General features: G+C 41.0%; 1 pseudogene; it reads left to right on the forward strand.

The window, feature by feature from the left end:
- Window positions 1-340: 340 nt before the first annotated feature.
- Window positions 341-19,063, forward strand: LOC119258440 (septin-14-like; annotated as a pseudogene).
- Window positions 19,064-23,295: the final 4,232 nt, after the last annotated feature.

Here is a 23,295-nt window from a genome sequence, read left to right on the forward strand (position 1 = left end):
TTTGTTTGTTTGTTTGGTTTATACATGCACTGGGTACAGTCAGAAGCGCGGGGGTGAGAGAATTCACCAGAGCCAGAGCGGGGAGCAGAGCAGGCAGAAGGACCGAAGGACACTGCTGGGGAGCAGCAGCGGCGGCAGGAGAGGTCTGCGCGCCATATTCAGTAGATGTTTTTAAACTGTATGTGGCCTAAGGCTAATGTTTGCAGAAACAAATTTGCATATTATTTACTCCAGTCATAAAATCTGAGTCAGGGTGTATCCCTTACTCACATAAGTTAAGAGTACCAGAGTAAGGCATATTGGTATAAGGAATGTAACTACTATTGTTCTTACTTTATAGGGAGAATTGCCTTTTGCTGTAGTAGGGAGTACAGATGAGGTAAAAGTTGGAAAAAGATGGTCAGAGGCCGTCAGTACCCTTGGGGAGTTTTACAAGGTAAATATGATGAACTGAATAGGCTTGCTCTGGAAGAGATTATATTAAGGTATAATACATATATTTATATGTAATATAATTATTTAAATATTTTTCATAATATTATTTTAACTTTTGCTAATATTGGTAACTATTATTAAACAGTAAATTAACAATAATAAGCACAGATTTTGTTTCATTTAAACTAACGTTTAGTTTGACTATGATTCATTCTCATAGGAGTTTGCTGAATGATGCTTTAGGCAAAAATCCACAAAGGTTGAGCAGACCCTCCTCACAGTTATTCCAATCTCCTACATGCATATTATCTTTGTATGCATAAACCATCATATTTAGAAGCTGGGAAGTGCTTTGGACAAAAGAAATTTTGAACAATATTTAAGCATAATGAGTAGTGTTTAAAACAGGTTACAAATGTTTTATAAATCACTTTTAAGTAGTCACAAGAAAAAGGGATATCAACTGTATTTAAAATAAAGAAATATAATTACCTTTAGATAACTTTTATCTGGACTTTATAGTTATCCAGTATCATGATGATTTGAAATACTGTAATAGGCAGTGATTTGTTTTGTATGTTCATATAGTTATGATATTAATTTTAGAAATTAGCTTATCTCTACCTGTGAATAGTTTCCAAATTAAAAAAAAATTGATATTAGAATTTAAAAATTATAACACATTCTTAAATAAACAGATCTTAATAAACATTAAATTTTCAATATCATACACAATATTGTGCTCAGTCTGCTGGATATGACAAATACAGGAGAGTCATGTGAATTTTTAATTGATTTTGACTATTGATGAATTCAGTCTCATAAATATGATTCATAGAGTTTGATCAATAAAGCATACACAACTGTTATGGCCTTTATGTTAGCAGGATTAGCTTAATGAAATTATTTGCTTTAGTGAAGTTATATTACATTCTTTGTTAATACTCTGTGAAATAACTTGATGGTAGCTTGCAAAATACTACCATAATTACTAATAAAAACCAATGTCATAGAGTAATTGGATATTTCACTGTTTCCTATTTATTCTTTGGCTAATAAATTCAAACCAAGTTTCTGGTCTATAAATTCTATGCTTACAATTGCTATGTCATCTAACCATATTTACAAGGTAAAAGGATATAGCTATTAACAGGATGATAGCTTAGCTGTCATTTAAATGTGTTTGTCATGCATGCATTCATTCAAGAACACTTATTAAGTGACAGGGATTGATAATGAGGTGCTGTGGTTTATTATTTTTCTGTCTAGTGGAAAATGAAAATCATTGTGACTTTGTAAAGCTCCGAGATATGCTTCTTTGTACAAATACGGAAGATCTAAAGAACGAACTCACATTCAGCACTATGAACGTTACAGGTGCTACAAACTGCAAAAAATGGGCTTTACTGATGTGGGGCCAGACAACAAGCCAGTCAGGTGAGTAGAGATCTTGCAAATTAGTGGTACATAAAAGTATTTATATAAGCATATAAGCTTTTATAACCAATATGCAAGCAAGTGGGTGATTTAGAAATTCCTTATATCTATGAGATATAGTTATTTGGAAATGAGAATAATTGTACTTCTCAAATCCTGGATAATCTTATAGTAAAAGTTTTCAAATCATTTTTAGATTCAGATAGTCAGTAGGAACAACAAATGCAAAGGCTTATTTATATGCTAAAATGTGTATATCTGTTATGTCTACATGCTGCAATGTGTATCCAAAAATAATTACAAAAATTTTTTAAAAAAAGATTTATTTATTTATACAAGCCCTGGGTACAGTCAGAAGCGCGGGAGGGTGAGAGAATTCACCAGAGCCAGAGCGGGGAGCAGAGCAGGCAGAAGGACCGAAGAAGTACACTGCTGAGGGGAGCAGCGGGTGGCAGGAGAGGTCTGCACGCCATGCGGACCCTCCTCTGGTGGCCAGGGAGCAGCCGGGGATCGAACCGGTGCTGCAGAGGCTGCGGGCAGCTTCCCAACCCAGCGCTCAACCGCTGCGCCACCGGGGAGGCCCCAATTTTAAATTTTTGTATTTTATATGAAGTGGGAGCTCCAAAAGGAGATTGGAAAGTATTAACAAAGATTGAGGAAAGTATATTGAAAAGAATAGCAAAGTATATTGAAGGTTGGAAGGAGGAAAAGGATAAGCAGCAGTGTAAAGTCATGGAAGTAAAGTGATAATAGTTTGAGAGTAGGTGTATTTAACTATATTAAAAAGGTATATGACTTGTGCAAAAGTGACAGTGAATATAATCCTGTTACATCTGCTGGGGTTCTTTGAAAATAACAAACATTGAGCTGGCTATCTTAAGTGGATCATATTTTGGGAGATGCCTAGATTTATTTTAATTGTTTTGAAAACCTCATAAATTAGAGGTTCCCCACATATTACTGTCAAAAATGAAGTATGATATAATCAAAATTGGTGGGAACAAGAAATCACTGACATGACTATTTACAAATTTTAGTATTTTATATATACTCACCATATACTCAGATTAATTAGGCTCCTCACTTTTTTACACCTCATGATATAGAAATTTCCGTGTGTCCTTGCAGGGAACATAACGTAAATATATATTTTTACATGCTTATATTAGCACTTTAATCTGAGTATACTGAAAATTCTTTTTTTCAGTTTTCAAGAGACATATGAAGCCAAAAGACAGGATTTCTATGATCAATGTATGAAGGAAGAAGAAGAGTTGAAACAAAAATTTATGCAGAGTAAAGGAAAAAGAAACAACATTTAAAGCAACCGAAAAAGAGGCAAGTGCTGGATTTAATTTGTATTCGTTTTTAGATATCCTACTGATTGGAGTTTTTAATTTCAAAAGTTTAGTTGATGTTTTTAAATGACAATTGCGAATCTTCCATGTAACTTTTGAATACACCTTCAAAATCATAAACTATAATTTAATTTTTCTCAAGTATTTGGAAAATTTGCTTTATAATAATCCCTAAAGTATTTTGTGAAAACTGTTTTTTACAAATGAATTTGTAAAATATTTATTCATAACTTGAATTTTCATACATTAATTTATAACAAATTCAAGCTATTTACTTCTGTGAAGTCACAGGTAATAGTTACTTTTTAACATGATAATCTCATTAGAAAATTTTCTTTACTTTTATAAATAAGTAGGCAAAAGTTAACTAATGCAAGCCTTCCTTTATCATAGAAATTTTGGTTGGTGAATTATGTGGATTCCTTGTTTATTACTTTCTAATCTTGTTCCTAAGTAAATGAAAAATGAGGCTACTAATATAGTTTTGATTGTCACCAATAATTTTTGGCAAAGGAATATATTTGGAATCATAAGTATCTTTCTGTCAAGTGCATGTGGTTTCAGCTTTTAATAGATAAATTGGAAGATGATCTTCCTTTTCCATTGAAATAAGATGGTGATTAGGTTCTGTATACCAGATGTCTCAGTCAGATGCAACTGAACTCTATGTAATAGAAATTTCATTTTCTTGGTATAAAAGGAAAGATTTTGATGCATTCAAGCATTCAGGGACAGGAAGTGACCGTGAGAACTTAAACCCCAAATAGGAAGTGACCAGAAATGGAATCAATCATTTAAATATTCTATTTTTCCCAACCTCTTCCCTCTTAGTTATAGAACTTATCTTTATATATCTGTTTCATTTTTTGTTTGCTGGAGATAAATTATCCTCCCTTTTCTCAAATTCATGTTTTTTATTTATTTTTTATTTTTAAATATTTATTTATTTATATAAGCAGGGTACAGTCAGAAGCACAGGAGGGTGAGAGAATTCACCAGAGCCAGAGCGGGGAGCAGAGCAGGCAGAAGGACCGAAGCACACTGCTGGGGAGCAGCAGGCGGCAGGAGAGGTCTGCGCGCCATGCGGGACCCTCCTCCGGTGGCCAGGGAGGAACTGGGGATCGAACCGGCACTACAGAGGCTGCAGGCAGCTTCGCAACCTAGTGCTCAACCGCTGCGCCACCGGGGAGGCCCAAATTCATGTTTTTTAAAGGAGAACCACTGACAACCTGTGCAAAATTGGTTGTGCAGAGTGATGAGTAGCAGAGGTTGTTAATAGGGTTTGATAATGTCTGTAGGAAGGAGCAAGTGATAATGGTAGAAATAAAATAACCAGAAATCTAAGGTTATATAGAGAATAAAGTGACAGTGAATTAGGTCCACCTGGCAGGTTCGGAAAGTAACACTTAATCACTTAAAACATGATTAACTAAAAAATTAGTTATTTCCTTGTCTGATGAACTGACAAGAAAATAAAGACTCACAGAAGTAAAGTAAACTTTCTATGTACAAAGAGCAGATGGACTTAACAGATTTCAAACTGCCATCTTTAAATTTTCAAATACTTAAAAGAATGGAGGAGTGGCCTCATCAAGATGGCAACATATGACGTTACTTACTCCTTTTCATTTTCCTTGAGAGAGAACAACTAACATCTATTAGGGAACAGGATACCGCTCAGAGAATCTTACAGCAGAGAGAGTGAGACTGAAGTACCCTATGCATATCAAAAACCAATACAGAATACATATAAGGGACATTAGAGAGATATAAGCATCAGTGTGATGGAATATGGGTATGCAGCTGTGGCATTCTGGGGAGGACAGAGTGGGAAGGTTGCCAGTCCTACCAAAGAACTCTAAGGAAGGAGACACAATATTGGGGTCCAAGTCTTTGGCCCAAAACAGAGCTGCTGAGGTGTTCCACAGAAGCCTATCTTCTTTAATCTCTCCTCTCACCCTATCATTTTTAAATGAAAGCCACCATTTATAGATACCACACAATCAGATCCCTAATCTTTTCCAATCACCCTCCTTGCAATTGTATCTAGATCCTAATTTGATTCTTAGGGCTGATTGTAACTACAAGAAATAACTGACTCTGGCAGAGGAAACAACCACATCATATTTAGAACTAAGAGCATTATCATTACTGTACACAAAAATCACCTGGAGAATTTTTTAAAAACACTGACTCCTATTTCAGCTCCAGGTATTCTGAGGCAATTGCACTGTGTGTAACCTGAGCATCAAGAGATTTACAAACCCATTGGATGATTCTAATGGACATCTAGGTTTGAGAACCACTGGTGTTAACACTGATTATGTTCTTCACTGCCATGTAAGCCAAGTGATTAATACTTGGCAGTGGAAGCCCCCAGCCTATTTATTTTTCAAAAGGTGTCCTAAGTAGTTTTATGACATATAAACAATAGCATTAAGAAACATTCCTCTTCTAATGCATACAAACAATCCTTATGTTGTTGAATAAGGACGTGTCAAGGACCTAGGGCTGTCTTTAATGGAATCCAAGGTGATATTCCTTTGTATGGCTAGTTTGTCTTATTTTAAGTCCAACAGATTAAATAAGGCCTCACAGTAAATATAAAGTAACTGAAAGAGGTCTTTGAAATTTTTTTCTTTCCATGATTATATTAACTTCATTTAACAAGGCAGAATTATCAGACTTTCTTTCAAAGTTCTTTATCAATTTAATTCTCAAAGAATATTTCACACTCCATGCTATATTTTAATGTGATTTTAGTTAGCATCTATCGAATTCATTTGAAGAGATTTTTGGGGAATTGTAGAGTGAGAAAATATAACTCGTTATGAAAAATGTTTTAAAAGTTGTGCATTTTCCTACTTGTGTTTTCAATGGGAATACATTTAAAATTAAAATAAGAAAGTTCATATCTGAAGTTTTACTTTAATCATGAATTTTGACTTATTAAGATCTGTCTCTGCTTTGATAAACAGGAAAAAAAAATACACTATTTTGTTCCTGGGATGGATCACCACAACAGTGTGCTTTGAATCACAACTGTGTATTTGTTTCACAGCTACAGGACAGGTTTGAGCATCTTAAAAAAGTCCAACAAGAGGAGACAATGAAACTTGAGGAGGAAAGGAGACAACTAGAGGAAGAAATAATAGATTTTTATAAAATGAAGGCTGCCTCTGAAACTCTGCAGACTCAGGTGTACACCAATATAAAGAAGGACAAAGATCGTAAGAAATAGTCTTCTCTTACTATTTTGTGTGTTGTACAGCCCCATCACTCTTGGTTCTATCTTCCTGTAAGATTGTTTTCAGAGCATTTTACCCTGCTACTAATTTTTGAAATTTGTGTTTATACTGGATATGCTTACCAACTAGAATGTAAACTCTTTGAGAGCAGGTACCTGGTCCCTTTTGTTAGATGCCATTCCCCAGTATTTAAAACAAAGACTAGCACAAAGTCAGCACTCAATAAACATTTGCCAACTTTGAAAAAAAATTCAAAGAAACATAGCACAGTGTAAAAACTGTTCATTAGTTATGGGAATTCTTTCTGCCATATACCTGCCTGCAGCTCCAGTGCACAAGTATGAATGTTTATTTTCATATCTAAAGAGAGTTAGGGACTTTGCTGGGGTGTCTAGGCATAAAATACTATGTTATGAAAAGTTAATTCTTAGGGTCATTTTTCTTATCAAATTCTTCTGATAATCATTCTTGATCATTTTTATTATGATGAAATACTGAGTTTTTTATTAGAACACTTATGGCAGATTTTGTATATAAATGTATATTTGCACAAATATAAATATATATATGTATATATATATTTGCATATATATTTATATTTGCACAAATATATATGTACATAGCAATCTCACAGGTGTGAGGTGATATCTCACTGTGGTTTTGATTTGCAATTCCCTCTAATAAGTAATGCTGGTCATCTGTATGTCTTCTTTGGAGAAGTATTTATTCAGATCTCCTGTCCATTTTTTTTTTAAATTTATTTATTTGTTTGTTTGTTTGTTTATTTATTTATTCATTCATTCATTCATTCAAGCACTGGGTACAGAGCCAGAGGGGAGAGCAGAGCAGGCAGACTGACGAAGTACACTGCTGAGGGGAGCAGTGGGCGGCAGGAGAGGTCTGCGCGCCATGTGGGACTCTCGCCCGCAGCCGGGGATTGAACCGGTGCTGCAGAGGCTGCAGGCAGCTTTGCAGCCCAGTGCTCAACCGCTGCGCCGCAGGGAAGGCCCTCCTGTCCATTTTTTTGATAGGGATTTCTGTTGTTGTTGAGTTGTATAATACTTTATACATTTCAGATAATAATTCCCTGTCAGATGTATAATGTGCAAAAATCTTCTCTCAGCCAGTAAGTTGCCCTTTCATTTTTGTGGTGGTTTTCGTTTGCTCAACAGAAGCCTTTTAGTTTAATGGAATCCTTTTTGTTTATTTTTGCTGTTGTTTCCGTTGCTGTTGGAGTCAAATCTCCAAAGACATGTTTAAGGGTGATGTGGATAAATTCATCATCTACATTTTCTTCTATAGATTTTATGAGTTCAGGTCTTATATCCAAGTCTTTATTTTGAATTAATTTTTGTGTCTGATATTAGATATTGGCCTAATATCATTAATTTGCATGTGACTGTCTAGTTGTCCATTTGTTGAAGTGACTTTCCTTTCTCCAAGGTGTGCTTTTGGCTACTTGGTCATAAAATTAACTCCATATATATCAGTTTCTGGGTTCTCAATTCTGTTCTATAATCTGTTCTTAATTTTAATACTATACCAATAATAGTTTTTATTACTATTGTCATTTTGTAGTATAATTTGAAGTTGGGGATTGTGATAGCAATTCTTCTTTTGAGATCTTAAAATTTAGCGGACTAAAGAATGTAAAGAAGAACTTTGAACAAATCCCCAGTTTTTCTAGAAGTGGAGCTTTAATCATTTCTAGCTGCTTGGTAGGATTTTCTTTCTGTGTTTTAATAAATAATTTTGGATAATAAGCCCTTTAGGGAAAAGATTTACTTGTGGAACATTTTGTTCATTGGTTGGTTGGTTTTAAAATTTGCAAATCATTACTTAGCATTTTCAAAGTTAGAGCCCAAGCTTCTTTAGCTCCAGATTGACAAAGAGACTAAAATTCTCCTTGGGGAGAATTTCTCTGGGTTTAGAGAAGTCTGAACATTAAATAGCACAGGGCATTGAAGCTTTTATTTACTTACCTCACTAGTAGCAGTTGGGATAGTTATGGTTGTTGGCTCTGAAAAACCCTTCTTTTTAGGAAACAATGATATACTCATGTACATAATAATATGTTGGAAGCATCAACACCTAACCCTGGTAGCCTTTTCCTGAAGGACAGAGAAATAGATGTCCTCCCCCCACACACCCCATCCATTTGATAGTTGATTGTACAAGACTAATACTTTTGCTTACCTTAGCCAGTGTTCATCCTTTGTTTCTTAGTATAGTTTCTTTTAGCAGCAGAAGTGGCTGACCTTCCTGCTTCTTTATTCTGGGTGTTGGTGAAATACTAGCAATCAAGTCTATGGAAACATAAAGCATAAACAAAATTTAGATGACTCCACCCACAACATTGCAGGATAGGGAGATTTTGATAAACCCCTTCCTTAAGTATAACAAGAAAAAAAAAAACAACTATTGCTCACAGGAAATCTCACTGGTTCAGGAATATTTTGCTCTGAGGTTGGTGGTTGGTGGCTTGCTGTGGTGATGTACAGGGAGAGGCAAATTGCAATAGGTCATTCCAGGGCAGTGGTCATTCCAGAATGTGAACAAGCTATGAATCAGGTACAGACGGTACAATATACAGATTTTTTTTTTAAGGGAATCTTCTCAGTGAGGGTGAAATGCACAGCTACATGCACAAGGGGGCTGGGATCTTTGGTTTAGTCTTAGAGAGTATGACAAGCTGACTGGTAGAGTCTTATCAACACACCTTCAGAAATCAGCTGTTCTGATGTTAGAGTAAGATACCTGCTGTACACTCTAGAGAGAAATAGCAAGTAGGAGATGCCTGGAACTCAGGCTTTGTGCAGTGGTAGGGCATACTTTGGCCCCAAGGGGAGAAGAGGCAGTTTAAGACTCTTCACCTTGATTAGCCCTCCCTTACCCTCCAGACTGAAACTGCCTTCATAATTCCACATTCCCTCCCTCTCCACACACCACCAAGTTAAACAAAGAAGATTAAACAAACAAAGCTAGAGCCAAGTGTTCCACCTGGAAAAACTGAGTAAGGCAACATACATGCCTAGGGAATAAGGAACGTGAAAACATAAGGTGGGAAAGCTGAAAGAAGAATAAAAGTTCAGAGATCCATATAAATGACTTAGAATTTGAGGACCTACCAAACAGAGATTTTAGGATAACATTTATGAAAAAACTAAATGAAATTCTAGAATCTTAATGAAACACAGAAAGGCAGGTTCAGAAAAGCTATCCAGGAGTAGAAAGGGTGCCTCATTAAAGAGGTTGAGGGTATTAAAAAAACACAAGGAGATACTGAATGAAGTAAAGACAAACATGGAAAGCATAGTAAGGAGGTTTAATCTTTCAGAGAAAAGAATTTGTGAAATAGAAGATACAAATGAACAAATGACCCACGTGGAAGAAGAGAGAAATGAGACTTAGCAAAAATGAAGAAACTACAAAAAATAGCTGACTCTAGTACAAGAGGGAACATAAGGGTAATGGATATCCCAGAGGGTAAAGAGATACAGACAAGAGCAGAGACCATATTCAAAGAAAGCTGAGAACTTCCAAAACCTAAGGAAAGAAGTTACCACAGACATTCAGAAAGCTGACAGAACACTGTATTTCTAAAGGCAAAATGACACAGCATTGTTAAATCGCCAAAAGTCAATGATAAAGAAAAAAGTGAAGTAGTCTAATTCATTATCAATATGATTTCTTATTAAACTGAGTACTATAGCTAGAAGATACTATCATCAAAAATCATAGAACAAATTAATTTTGTCCTTCTACCTATCACTTATATGCATCACCTTCTTCATATGTCCATCTTAATCAAGGTCCCATTTCCACAAATCCTTGCTCTATATCAATGTTGAGCTCTGTGGGAAACATATGGTGACAAATGGTTTTCACTGAATGAACATAGCACTAAATACAATTGCAAGTAATAGTAAGAAACTTCTAGTGGAAAGACAAAGTTGTATGTTTCATTCACAGAAAGAATACTGTGCTGAAAGTAAATTTCAGGTAATAATTAGAAATCTTCTGGAAGAGTTCCATTTTCTGAAGTTACACTGTGTTGAATATGGAGTTCATGTAAGGATAATAGTCTTCTGGTAGATTTATATAGGAAACATCAGGGTACAAGTTCCTTTTTTTGGAAAGAACACTGTTGTTAAAGCTAATTTCATGTAAGGTTAAGAATTTTCTGGAAAAAAGTATACAAGGAAAGTGGACCAAAATGGTGTCAGAGATTCTTTGCTTTGATGCCCAGAGGATAATCTCAGTTAACAAGAGAAAAAATACATCTAGAAAGTCCCATGGCTCGGGGTTAAACTTAAACACCTCTTGGAAATCAGAGATCAGCTCAGATCACACCAGAAGAGACAAAGGAGAGTCATACTTCACGGAACAAGAGGTAGGTGGAGAGAGATGCTTTGAGGCAGCAGTCCAGGGGAGGGAGGCTGTGGTACAAATTGTGGTGCTACTGCTCTGCCAGTGCCCTTGGTGAGGAAAGAGACAAATGGTATGGAGGCACACATCTTTGACAGAAGGGAGATAGATAGAGGGGATCTGGGGTGCTCTCCACAGGCTGGGATCCTAGTGAAAAGAACAAGGATAATGTGCTGGAATGCCCTCCCCTTACCCCACCTCCACCACCAGGTTGGTACTGACCTCATGAAGTGCACTGATAGCACACAGACTGCAGAGTCTCAGGTCTGGAACCAAGAGAGGAGTGCTATTCGTCAAGCCACAAACATGAGCCAGTCCCCTAGCCCTCACCCTGAGCATTCATACTTGGACCACTCCAGGCCCCTCCTTGACCCTCTAACTCAGCAGCTGCAAGATAAGTTCTCCAGACCTATGGAAGCTGACAAACGTTAGAAAGCTAAAATCACATAAAACCACCTACTGGGAAAGTAGATGAGATAAAAATTCTAGAGAAAGTTATGAAAGCAGAATATACCAAAAGGGGGGTTGAATCAGTGACCTCAAAATGATAATATACAAATGACTCAGGTGGAAGAAGAAAGAGCAATACAAAGAAAAAGAATGAAGAAACATTTCAAGAATTATCAGACTCCATTAGGGAAGGCAACATAAGAATAAAGGCTATCTCAAAATGGGAAGAGAGTGGGCAAAACAGAGAATTTGATAAATAGAGGAAAACCCCCCCAAACTTGGAAATTCAATAAACACATCTGGGAAGGTAAAGGAATACCTGATTATGTAAATGTAATGAGACCTACACTGAGACAATAGTTATGAAACTACCAAGAGTTCAAGACAAAGAAAAATACTGAAGGCAGCTAGCAGGGAAAAAACACGTAACCCATAAAGGTTTTCCCATTCAAAATACTTAAAAGATAAAAACTGCCAGCCAAGAATATTCTATCCTGCAAAACTTTCAGATATCAGGGAGAAACAAGGGCCAATTAACAGAAGCTGAAGGAGTTATCCAACATTAGACCTCCTCTACAAGAAATACTGGAAGGAGTTCTACTTAAATCAAATAGAAGAAAAGCAAACAAAAATATCGAACGAGGAACTAGAATCAGAAAACTAAAGACACTGTTTAAAAAAATAAAAGAAGACAAAGGTGTCTTAATGTTTTCAGTGTATAGGTTTTTCACTTTGTTAAGTTGTTAAGTTTACTCCCAGGTATTTTATCCTTTTTAGTGCAGTTGTGAATGGGATTATTTTCTTAATTTATCTTTCCTTTAATTCACTGTTTGTATATAAAAGCACAACAGATTCTATATGTTGATTTTGATTCCTAGCACTTCACTAAATTCATTTATTATTTCTAGCATTTTTTTTTTTTGGTGTGGTCTCTAGGATTTTCTACATATATAATCATGTCATCTGCAAACATGTAATTTTACTTTTCTAATTTGAATTCTTTTTATGTCTTTCCCCCCTCTCCAACTGCTCCAGTTAGAACTTCTAATACTATGTTGAATAACAGTGGTGAGAGTCGACATCATTGTCTTGTTCCTAGTTTAAGGGAAACACTTTCAGTTTTTTTTTCCATTGAGTATAATGTTAGCTGTGGTTTGTCACATGGCATTTTTTATGTTAATGTATGGTTTTTATTCCTAATCTATTGAGCTTTTTTTTCATAAATGGGTGTTGGGTCTTGTCAAATGCTTTTCAGCATCTATTGATATGATAGTGTATTTTTATCTTGCTTTTTACTGATGTGGTGAATGACTATGTCATTGATTGGGTAGGTACATCCTTGCATGCCTGGAATGAATCGCACTTGGTCTTGGTGTATGATTCTCCAAATGTAATGCCGGATTTGATTTGCCAAGATTTTGTTGAGGAATTTTGCATCTATGTTCACCAGAGATGTCGTTCTATTGCTTTCTTTTTGTGTGTTGTCCTTGTCTGGTTTTGGGATCAAGGTAATGTTGGCTTTGCAAAATTCATTTGGGAGGATTCCCTTCTCTTAAATTTTCTGAAGTAGTTTGAGATGATAGGCATTAAATCTTTGGAAAGTTTGGTAGAATTCACTAGTAAAGCCATCTGGTCCTGGGCTTTTATTCTTAGGGAGAATTTTGATTACCTTTTCAATTTTCATGCTTTAATTGGTTTGTTCAAGCAATCTGTTTTGTCTTGGTTCAGCCATGGAAGATTGTATGATTTTAAAAAATTGCCCATTTTTCCTAGACAGCAGTCACTGGTGATCCCTTGCATTTCTGCAGTATCTGTTGTAACTTCATTGCTTTCATTTCTGATTCTTTTTTCTCACTCTTTTGTTCTTAGTGAACATAACTAAGGGTTTATCAATTTAGTTTATCCTTTCAAAGAATCAGCTTTGGCTTCATTGATCTTTTGTATTGTCTTCTAGTTTCTATTTCCTTTATTTCCTATCTAACATATTATTTCCTATTTGGCTTCATTTTTGTTCTTTTTCTAGTCCCTTTAAATGTAAGATTAGATAGTTTGAGTCTTTTCTTGTTTATTAATGTGGGCTTGTATTTCTATGAACTTCCTTCTTATATTTTGTTTAGTCTCCATGTGTTTGAGTTTTTTCCAGGTTTCTTTTCATGGCTGGTGTCTAGCTTCATACCATTGTGATCATAGAAGATGCTTGGTGTGGTTTGAATTGTCCTATTGAAAATCCTATTGAGACAAGCTTCATGGAAGCTGGTTTTATGTGCCAGGGTGTGATCTATCCTTGAGGTTTTTCATGTGCACTCGAGAAGAATGCTTATTCATTTCTTTTAGGATGGAAAGTTCTTGTTATGTCTACTAGATCCATCTACTTCATTTAAGACCATTGTTTCTTTGTTAACTATCTTTCTGGATGAATTATCCATCAATGTAAGTGGTGTGTTGAGATGCCCTACTGTTATTGTGTCACTGTCAATGTCTTGCTTTAGGTCTGTTAATAGTTGTTTTATATATTTAGGTACACCTGTGTTAGATGTGTAAATATTGATTACAATTATATATTCTAATGAATTGTCCCCTTGATCGCTATAAGGTGTCTTGTCACTAATTTTTATTGGCTGACAGTATAATTTATCAGATATGAAAGTAGCAGTTCCTGCTTTTTTTGTTAATGACTTGAAATTAACTGGTACCAGTATTTTACTTTAAGTAACTGTTTATCTTTAGATCTGATGTGAGGCTCTTGTATTCATAATATAGATGGATTAGGCTTTTTTATGCAACTCATCACTCAAAATCCTTTTCCATGTGTTCCTATCTACCTTTTCTTTTGAATGATTTTCCTTGGTGGTTCTTTCAACTTCTTCTAAGTGCCTCTGCTCTAGATTCTTCTTTTGTAGTTACCATAAAATGTATCAAACTTTTTCTATCTAAAATAGTCCTTTCTGTGCTGGTGTTGATGAGTCATCCTTTTACTATTCAATATATTCTGTCCCCTGCCCTTTTAATGTGTTCTTCTTGTCCCTGTTGTTCTTGTTTATGTTTCTGATTCTGTTACTATTTCAACTTACTCCAGGTCTTATGTTCTTTTGTTTTTTCTTAGTAATATAAAAGAACTTCTTTCAACATTTCTTGTAGGGAAGGTCTAGTGGTGGTAAACTCCATTAGTTTTTGTTTGTTTGAGAAAATCTTTATTTCTTCATTGTATTTGTTTTTTTTTTTTTTTTTTTTTTAAATTTTTTTTTTTTTTTTATAGAGGCATGCTTATTTATTTATTTGTTTGCTTGTTTGTTTGTTTGTTTGTTTATACATGCACTGGGTACAGTCAGAAGCGTGGGAGGGTGAGAGAATTCACCAGAGCGGGAAGCAGAGCAGACAGAAGGACCGAAGTACACTGCTGAGGGGAGCAGCGGGCGGCAGGAGAGGTCTGCGCGCCATGTGGGACCCTCCTCCAGTGGCCGGGGAGCAGCCAGGGATCGAACCGGCGCCACAGAGGCTGCGGGCAGCTTTGCAACCCAGCGCTCAACCACTGCGCCACCGGGGAGGCCCTCTTCATTGTATTTGAATAATAATTTTCAGTACAGGGTTTTCTTGACTGGAATAGTTTACCTCTTAGAATTATTAATATGTCACTCTACTTTCTCCTAACCTGCAGTTTTTGCTGAGAAGCCTGATGAAAGACTGATCAAGATCAGTCTCATTCTTTGTATGTTACATGCTTTTTGTATGTCACTTGTTCCTCACTCCCCGAAGAGATTTTAGTATTTTTTCTTATTTCTTGAATTTTGATAGTTTAGCAAGTATGTGTCTTGGTATAGGTTATTTTACATTTAGAAATTTGAGTGTTCTGTCAGCTTCCTGGACATCTATAGTTGGTTCTTTCCTTAGGTTTGGGAAATTCTCAGCTATTTCTTTGAATAGGGTCTTTGCTCCCTTCTCTCTCCCCCACCCTCTGGGATACTCATTATCATTATATTTCCTCTTGCAATGAATTCTGTTATTTCATATATAATTTCTTCATTTTCCCTAAATCTAATTTCTCATCCAATCCCACTTGAATTATTTGCACATTTTAATCTTCTATTTCACATATTATTTCCTCTGAAAGGTTAAGCCTACTTACTATACTTTTCATGATTGCCTTCAGTTCTTTCATTGTAATCTTCGTATCCATCATTTCTGCTTGGGTTTTTAATAGTTTTGATTTCTTTGATTAAGAAGTCCTTTTGCTCCTGGACATCTTTTCTGATATTCTGAACGTGGCTTTCTGTGGTAAATTGAGTTTCAAACTTCATTGAATTTCTGCATTGTCACTCTTCTAATATCTTTTTTAGGTCTTCCAATTTGGTGTTATAATGTTTGATATCTCTTCTTTCAGCACCAACATCTAAGTTCCGTAGGTTGAGCTTTCATGTGTCTTGCCATTTTACCCCAGTAGGTGGCACTGTGGCTTTAGTTTTGGGATCCTCATTGTTTCTCTAGGCAGTGGGAAGGCGTGTGCGGAGGGGAGCATCCAAGTGCCTCCCTCACAGTATTCATTGACTTGGGTAGGGGAGGGCACGCCAACGCTGGGAACCTATATCGCCGCTCCTCTCTCCATGACAGATAAAGCTGCAGGCTGTCCAGAGACTGCTTTCCATGCCCCCATCTCAGTGTCACACTTGGGTCTTTGCAGATCACAGCCTCAGAATGTCTCACTGCACGAGGGATGTGGGGTTGGGCCTCCACAGCTGCTCACACTGTCCGTCCAACTTTCTGGGGCTGATAAATCTATCCCAGAGCTCAGTCAGCAAGCAACATGCGCACTGTGGGGGTCACCTGTGCCAGCCTGGGCTCACCAGGGTCTGTGATACTCCCTCGTTTGTCCCTGCCAGTAACAGTCACTGCCTTGGAACAGCTTCCCTCCCCTCCTCCTGGAGGAAAATGCGTGGGTCAATCCAGCCACACTGGTGATGAGTTAGTGAAATTTATGTGTGGGAAACAGTTAATTTCTGGTTATACTTGAAGGAGAGACGTGCTTGCAGTCAACTATTCCACCGGGTAGTGGTCCCACCCCTTGTCCTGGGTTTTACATCCATTATTAGGAGGGTTCAATGGATTGTCTGGACCCTCACATAATGAATGTTTACAAGCTGAATTATGGTTTAAGGACGTTTCTCCTACTGTCATTGAGCCAGGGGGAGCTTGCTGGGACTTTTCTTTACCCAGTTTTCCTATTATGTCCCATTCTATACTTAGTCCTGCCTGGTGTGCCGAATCTCTATTGATGTGGACTGAATAGGAATCTCTCTGTGCAGGGTAGGCCCAGACCCTCCCATAATTGCTGACATTACTGGGGAGAGGTTTCCCCTGACCTGGCTGACCAGAAGTGACCTGACTGAGAGGTGATCTGACTCCAGAGGCCCCTTTCTAGATGCCTAGCCCTGCCCTTCCTTCCAAATCCCTTATCAGAAGGATTAAAAGTGAGTCTGTCTGTGCTGGCAGCCTGGGATCCTCCCATAGTGACTGCCCCAAACTGCAATTTAATGTTCAGGGAAGTTTTCCCTTTGTTGACTTGGCCCCAGTGGTAGGTACTAAACTATGTTCCATTTCAGATGCCTCGTGCTGCCCTAGGTTCTGAATCCCTTATCAGGAGGACTGAAGTGGATTCTTTCTCTGGGAGAGGCAGAGCCTTCCCATAATGGGTCATTACCCACGATTTAGGGCTTAGGAACGTTTCCCTGCCCTGTTGGGGGGTGAGGGGGCTGATGAGCCTTTCCTTATCGAGACTCGGTCCTTGAATGTGACCCATTTAACACGGCTATTGCTGCCAAAGTGTAAAATTTCTAATGTCTAATGAGGCTTATTGAAACGGATTCTTTTTGTCCCAAACAGCACTAAACTCTTCCCCAAACAGTTGTCTGTACCACTAATTTAGGGCTAAGGGAAGTTTCCCCTCCCTCTGAGGCTTCCCTAGCATAGACTTCCCCTAGGTTTCTTTTCCTAGATACTAGGTTTTACTCATGTTCCAAATCCCTTATCAGGTGGTTTGAAATGGACTGGATGGATATCCAGAGTAGCCTTGGATCTCCATAGAATGGCTGTAGACACCAGAGTTTCAGAGTTCAGTCAGGGACCCTGATTGAGATAGCCCTTATCCATAGCTCTTGAATGTGCCTCTTCAGTATATGTAAGCCTGGCTAATTAAGCTCACCATGTCTATCTCAGGCAGCCCCACCCCACTCACATAAATCACAGCCACTATGAGTGATTTAGGGTCCAGGGAAGTTTTTCCTGAACGAAATGGGTCAGGGGCTGCCTGAGTCTTCCCTAGTCCCACGGGTCCCCAGTATGTCCCCTTCCGATGACTAGTTTTGCTTTGAGTTCCCAACCCTTCATCATGAGGCTTGAAATGGATTGTCTACGGTAGACATAATGGCTGTCAGGACTAGGATTTACAGTTCAGGGAAGTTTGCCTTACCCTTGCTGGGCTGGGGGAGACTGATTGAGCTTTCTGTGGTTCTAGCGGTCCCCAAATGTGACCCATTCTAGATGCCTAGTCTTGCCCTGGGTTCTGAATTTCTTACCAGGGGGATGGAAATGGAAAGTGCCAGTCTCCTGCGCCCCCACCCCCACCCCCGGGATGGGATCTCAGGGGTGACTCCAGGGCTCTTGAGATTTGAGGCACCACCAACTCAGAAAGACTGCATGGGAGGGGATTTTCTAGAGGGTTCTACCAGCCCACGGGGAGTGGTGAGACTGGAATCAGCCCTATCTCTGTCTGTTAACTACTTGAAGCATTATTCTCTTTTTAAAAAAGGATTAGCTGGGTCTGAGCCATGCCTACAGAGGCCCTGCCAGTGAGTCTTGAGCAGAGATGTCAGCTCGCACACTACCGCCCCTTCTCTGGAGTCATGGACCACAGGGCCACACCCAGCCCTCAGGCCCCCTTCCTGCCCCACAAGCATTCCTATCTTCACCAAGCCCTTTATCTTATTTCCTCAGCCTCCATCCTCCAACCAGCTGCCTAGGACGCCTTCCCGTCTGACTCTTAACTGAACATTTGTATAGGCAAATCTCCAAAAACTATACACGCCCTGAGGTAGCCCTCGGAGCCCTCAGGGACTCTGGCCTGTGTGCACAGACAGAGTTGTTCAAGAGCTCCAGAACTGTCCCTACCAGCTCTTCCACAGAAATGTCACAAGATCTCATGGCAAGAAAAGGTTGAATTCCAAATCCTTTTCTTCCATCTTGTTTCAGACCTACACCCGGGACTCTAATATCAAAGCCCGTGCCAGGCAGAGACGTGCAAGGAAACGAGACGAGGGAACTCAGGATGCCTGGGCAAGAGAGATGCATCACAGTTTAAGAGACAAATATCAGCTTTCACGGAGACAGTTAAGTACAGTGAGCAGCAAGGCTGACGCTAAGGCACCTGCCTGCACCCCTGATTAGGAGCAGGAGTCTGACAGGAAGTGAGCTGACGGGAGTCATCTGCTGAACCTTGGTAGAACCCAGCTTTCCCTGATCGTTCTTCTCCCCATCAGATGCATTATTGACAATGTGGCCTCCCTCTCTCATCCTCCACCAAAGCACCCTGCTTCCCACCATGGTAATTTATATTTGTAATTTTGGCCTTGATCAATAAAGGCAACAGAGAAGATTTACACGTTCAATTTCAACAAGAGGGGCTGGAAAAAGCAGGATTCTGTGCAGTGTTTTATTTGGACCCCTTCTGAGGGGAAGCAAGCCCATCAGAGGAAATATTTGCACGCTGAAATAGATCAGCAATTTCCTTTTCCCCATGGGATTTGCATTAGCAAGTCTGCAAATGGAAAATGCACTCGGATCCACCAGAGTTCCTTACAGCCCTCAAGTGGGAAGGGGGATGTTAATCCTGTCGCTATTTTAAAACTTGTCTCAGGGTTGGGAGAAACTGAAATCGTTTTGGACTTAATTTTGCATGAGGATGTAGCAAAGTGTGACAGCAGGAGAAAAAGGAAAAAGGCTGGAAAGGAGAAGTGGCCCTAAGGGGGACCTGGCCACTGCGGGCTCTGAGCAGCACAGCCATTGGGGCACACGGGGATCTGGGGGTCAAGGGAGCACGGGGGCTTGGGAGAGGTAAGGGTGATGGTGTGGGTAGGAGTTCAGTTGCTCTCCAGTGCTGTGGGAGCGTGCTGTTGGCCAGGCAGGGAAGCACCTGGACAAGTGAGCAGAAGAAGGTGGCTGGGATGAGACGCACAGGCTGCAGAGACGCCTTCAGGGTTCCATGTGGACATGGCCTGAGGGCTGCTGCTCTATAGGCGATGTCACTCCTTACAGTGTCGTAAGGCCTGGCGCCACGTGAGGCTTGGCACATAGCCAGGTCCAGTCACCAACCCCTTCCTCCTCTTGTGATGTCTAAGAGAACCGAGGCCACAGTGTTCTCCTGTGGCGCAGATGAGGACAGGAGGGCCTGTAGTCAGCCTAGAATCAGACACACAGCACACTCACACACTGTGCACGCACAGGTACACCTCTGCACAGTTGTACATATCTTCACTAACCCACCACCCACTCACCTCACAGTCACACACCCACTTCACACTCATTCACCCTCACCCTCGCACATGCACACTCACATGCATAAGGGTCTACCTTCTGCATGCACTGGGCACGACCCAGGCTTCCTCAGGCCCACATGCAACCCTAGTGGATGACGACCGGGTTGGCAGTTGGGCCCATCATGTGTCCTGACGCTGCCCAGGCCTGCCAGGAAGGTGCATTGCTCTGCTCAGACAAGCACCTCCTCCCCAAAGGAGCTCATTAGCTTTTTTTTCCACTGGTATTCTGTGTGTCTGGTCAGCGAAGCCTAGGGCTGGACACTGCCAATGACAAATATGCCACGCTGATGAGGCAAAGAGGTAGGCATAGACAGTGTGCCCACCAGGGACAGCACCCCCGCTGCACTTGGGGGCCATGTTTCTGCTCGGCACAGCTGTCATTTCTTGTTACCTTGTCTGTCAGGTAGGGCTGCGCTGGTGCAGCCTGAGGTGTAATCTGCTGGGAACCTGATGATGTCCAGGCTGATCTCGGGCCAGACAGGACTGGCCCCTGCTCAGCAGAGAGCAGGAAATGCAGGCAGGAGGTCAGCTGCCCTGTGCCTGGACCAGCTGAAAAGCTTGAAGGTACACTGCTCCAGCCTCATGCAACCCACCATTTACACTGCAGTGACCCCAAGAAATTAGGTTTTTAAAATTGAACTAGTTATTTTTCATGCTTATGTAAAAGTTGCATAACACAGAGCATGTCGGCATTGACTCTCAGCTCCCACTTCTTAGCACCCATCATTGTTTCTCTGATAGGAACTCATTGTGGGGTCACCCCTGTGGAGTTTGAACCTCCTAGCCCAGCTCTGAGGGGGGCTGGCTTTGGATGGTGTTCTGAGCACTCAGGGTCTGTTTCACACATCGAGTTCTGGACAGTGAAGTTCCTGCCTACATCTGACCTTCTCCCCCCAACCAAGTCTCTCCCTAGGAAAGTGGGAGAATTTTCCACCACTATTAGGTTCAGTGGGGGCCAGGGGAGTGTCTCCATTCCTTCCTTTCTCCCTATATGTATATTCATTCAATCACTTGAATGATTTTCTGAGCCTCTATCATAGAAACAGTGCTGGCAGTAGGGGTGCAAGGGGAACACAGCCTGCGTGATCAGAAATTTTATTGAAGAAAACACCAAGGCTGACCCTACAGAGTAATGGGAGCATAGTTAATATTGTGCAAGGGGCTAGGTCCATTCTCACTGAGGAACCCCACGGACGGCAGGCAGTGGCCAGGCCGGAGATTCTCTGGCTCTCCCTCGGGCCTGCACTATTGTGTTTTCATTCCACATGTTGTTGCGGTCCCATTTCCAAGGTCCAGGGTGCAGTGGGGCCAGTTTGGATGCCTTCAGAACTCCTAAACCCTAGACGTGGCTTTCAAAGCCACATGCTCACATGTGGCATTGGGCAGGGGGAATTTGAGGGCCCCTCCTCCTCACTGGTCTGTGGTCATTCCTGCATCCGCCTTACAGACAGTTACAGGCCAATGGCCTTCTTCAGACAGAGCTGGACTCAGGCACCAGCAAACCAAGCATCCTGGGGGAGAGAACCAAAGCGAATAGTCAAGACCAGAGACTGAAAGTCAAGTATACTCCAGAGAGGGTCCTGCTCTGCTGCTCACCTGCCCTGGTGTCTCTGGGGCATCAACCTGTCCAGGTGGCAATGCTAATATCAGTGCCATGGAATCTCTGTGAAAACGAAAGGAGACGCTGCATGTTTAGAACCTACCATGCAGCAGGCAGTGGATAAATATCCATATTTATTCTCAGTTGCATTCTTATTGTTCCCAACTCCAGAGGAACTGGGCAAAGACAGGAAAGGTGTCCTCCAGAGATCTGGGTTCCAGGTGGTCAGCAGCAGAGCGAGGAGGGGCCGCCTGTCTGAGATGCCCCCCACAGGACCCTGGAGTCATGTGTGGCTGCCCTTCCATGGGACGTGCTGCTGTGCCTAATGGACACCGGGTCGGAGCAGCCTCTGCAGAGGGAGACAGGCTCACAGCATGCAGCAGGGAAGGCAGGAGTTGGCAGTGTCTCCGGGTCTCTGTTCTGGTGCTGTGAGAACACCTTGTCTTCTACCCTCCGACCTGTGGGGTTGCGGAGTGAGGGCCTCTGTGTCCAGCAAGGGCTGGCCAAGCATAAGGGCTGCTCCTGCCCCAGCAGACCTGCCTCTCAAAAACCTTCCCAATCATGGAAGTGCCTGCAGGGTTGCGTGTGCCAAAACTCTCCAGGTAAAGTTCCTTCCCAGGAATGCCAGGTAGGTGGACCCCTGACCTGCGCCCTCCCCTACCCCACCAAGAGCAGTGAATTAGTCACCCCAGGCATGGATTGGGATGGATTGGGAACCAGAGGATGATTCTGTCAAGGACCATAGGGAACTAGAATTAAAATGCCCCACCTACTCTGAGGCTTGGCCTCCAGTGGAGACAGGCTGGCTCGTCCTTGTACCATTCATTCACTCAGCTTCTTTACTGGCAGGAGATGCTACAGATTCATGCAGGGCAGGAGAAGCACCCAAATCGCCTAGGCTCTTGTCTACTCTAGGCTGTGGGTGCTTAGCTGGTCAGAGTCTTAGCTGGCATTACTATGCCCCATATGGGGGGCAGACCCTGCTACCATCCCTCAGCCAGAGAAAGGCCGAGGTTGCTTCAACCTGACCCCAACCCTGGACCTTCCTCCTGGAGCACAGTGAGGCGGTGTCCTGGGGTGGCGGGGCGTCTCCCTCCCACCTGGCTGTCATGACCTCCTGAGGGAAGCTTGCTCCCCAGGGAGCGTGGTGGTCCTACCAGTCTGAGGGTGGAACCCTAGTCAGTCCGCAAACCCAAGGGTAAGGCAGGTCATTCCCTCACAGGGGAGGAAAGTCCCTGTTTTGAACAAAATTTTTTTGGCTTTGTTTATTTTTGCCCTGTGACCAATCCACTCAGCTCTGGCCTAAGCCAGAGGGGTTGGTGCTCTTTCCAACACACCAGCTACATGGTTCATTGCCACTCAGCTTCAGAGACAGAGGATCTGCCCTCCTTTTACCCAGGCCAGGCATCCAGGGCCCATCCTGAAGTGTGAGTGTGTATATATGTGTGTGTTTTGTGTGAGTGTATGTCTCTGTGTGTTTCTCTGTGTTGTCTGTATGTCATCTACATCTGTGTCTGTCTGTGTGTCTATGTGTCTGTCTCTGTCTGTGTTTATCTGTTTGTGTCTCTTTCCTCACAGGACAGTCAGAAGCCACAGCCCACACCCTTCTCTGTCTGGCTTCTTTCAGGGGCCACAGGGAGGTCAGTGTCTTGGAAAACTAGCCCAGAGGACCTCTGACTCAGACCCACTTCCTTCTGCCTTCCATCCGCCCTCACATTTGGGGAGCACAGGCACCCACATCTCAGACCCACAGTCCT

This window comes from Talpa occidentalis, unplaced genomic scaffold, assembly GCF_014898055.3.
Source record: "Talpa occidentalis isolate TD23 unplaced genomic scaffold, MPIMG_talOcc4v2.1 talOcc4.417, whole genome shotgun sequence".
NCBI lineage: Eukaryota > Metazoa > Chordata > Mammalia > Eulipotyphla > Talpidae > Talpa > Talpa occidentalis.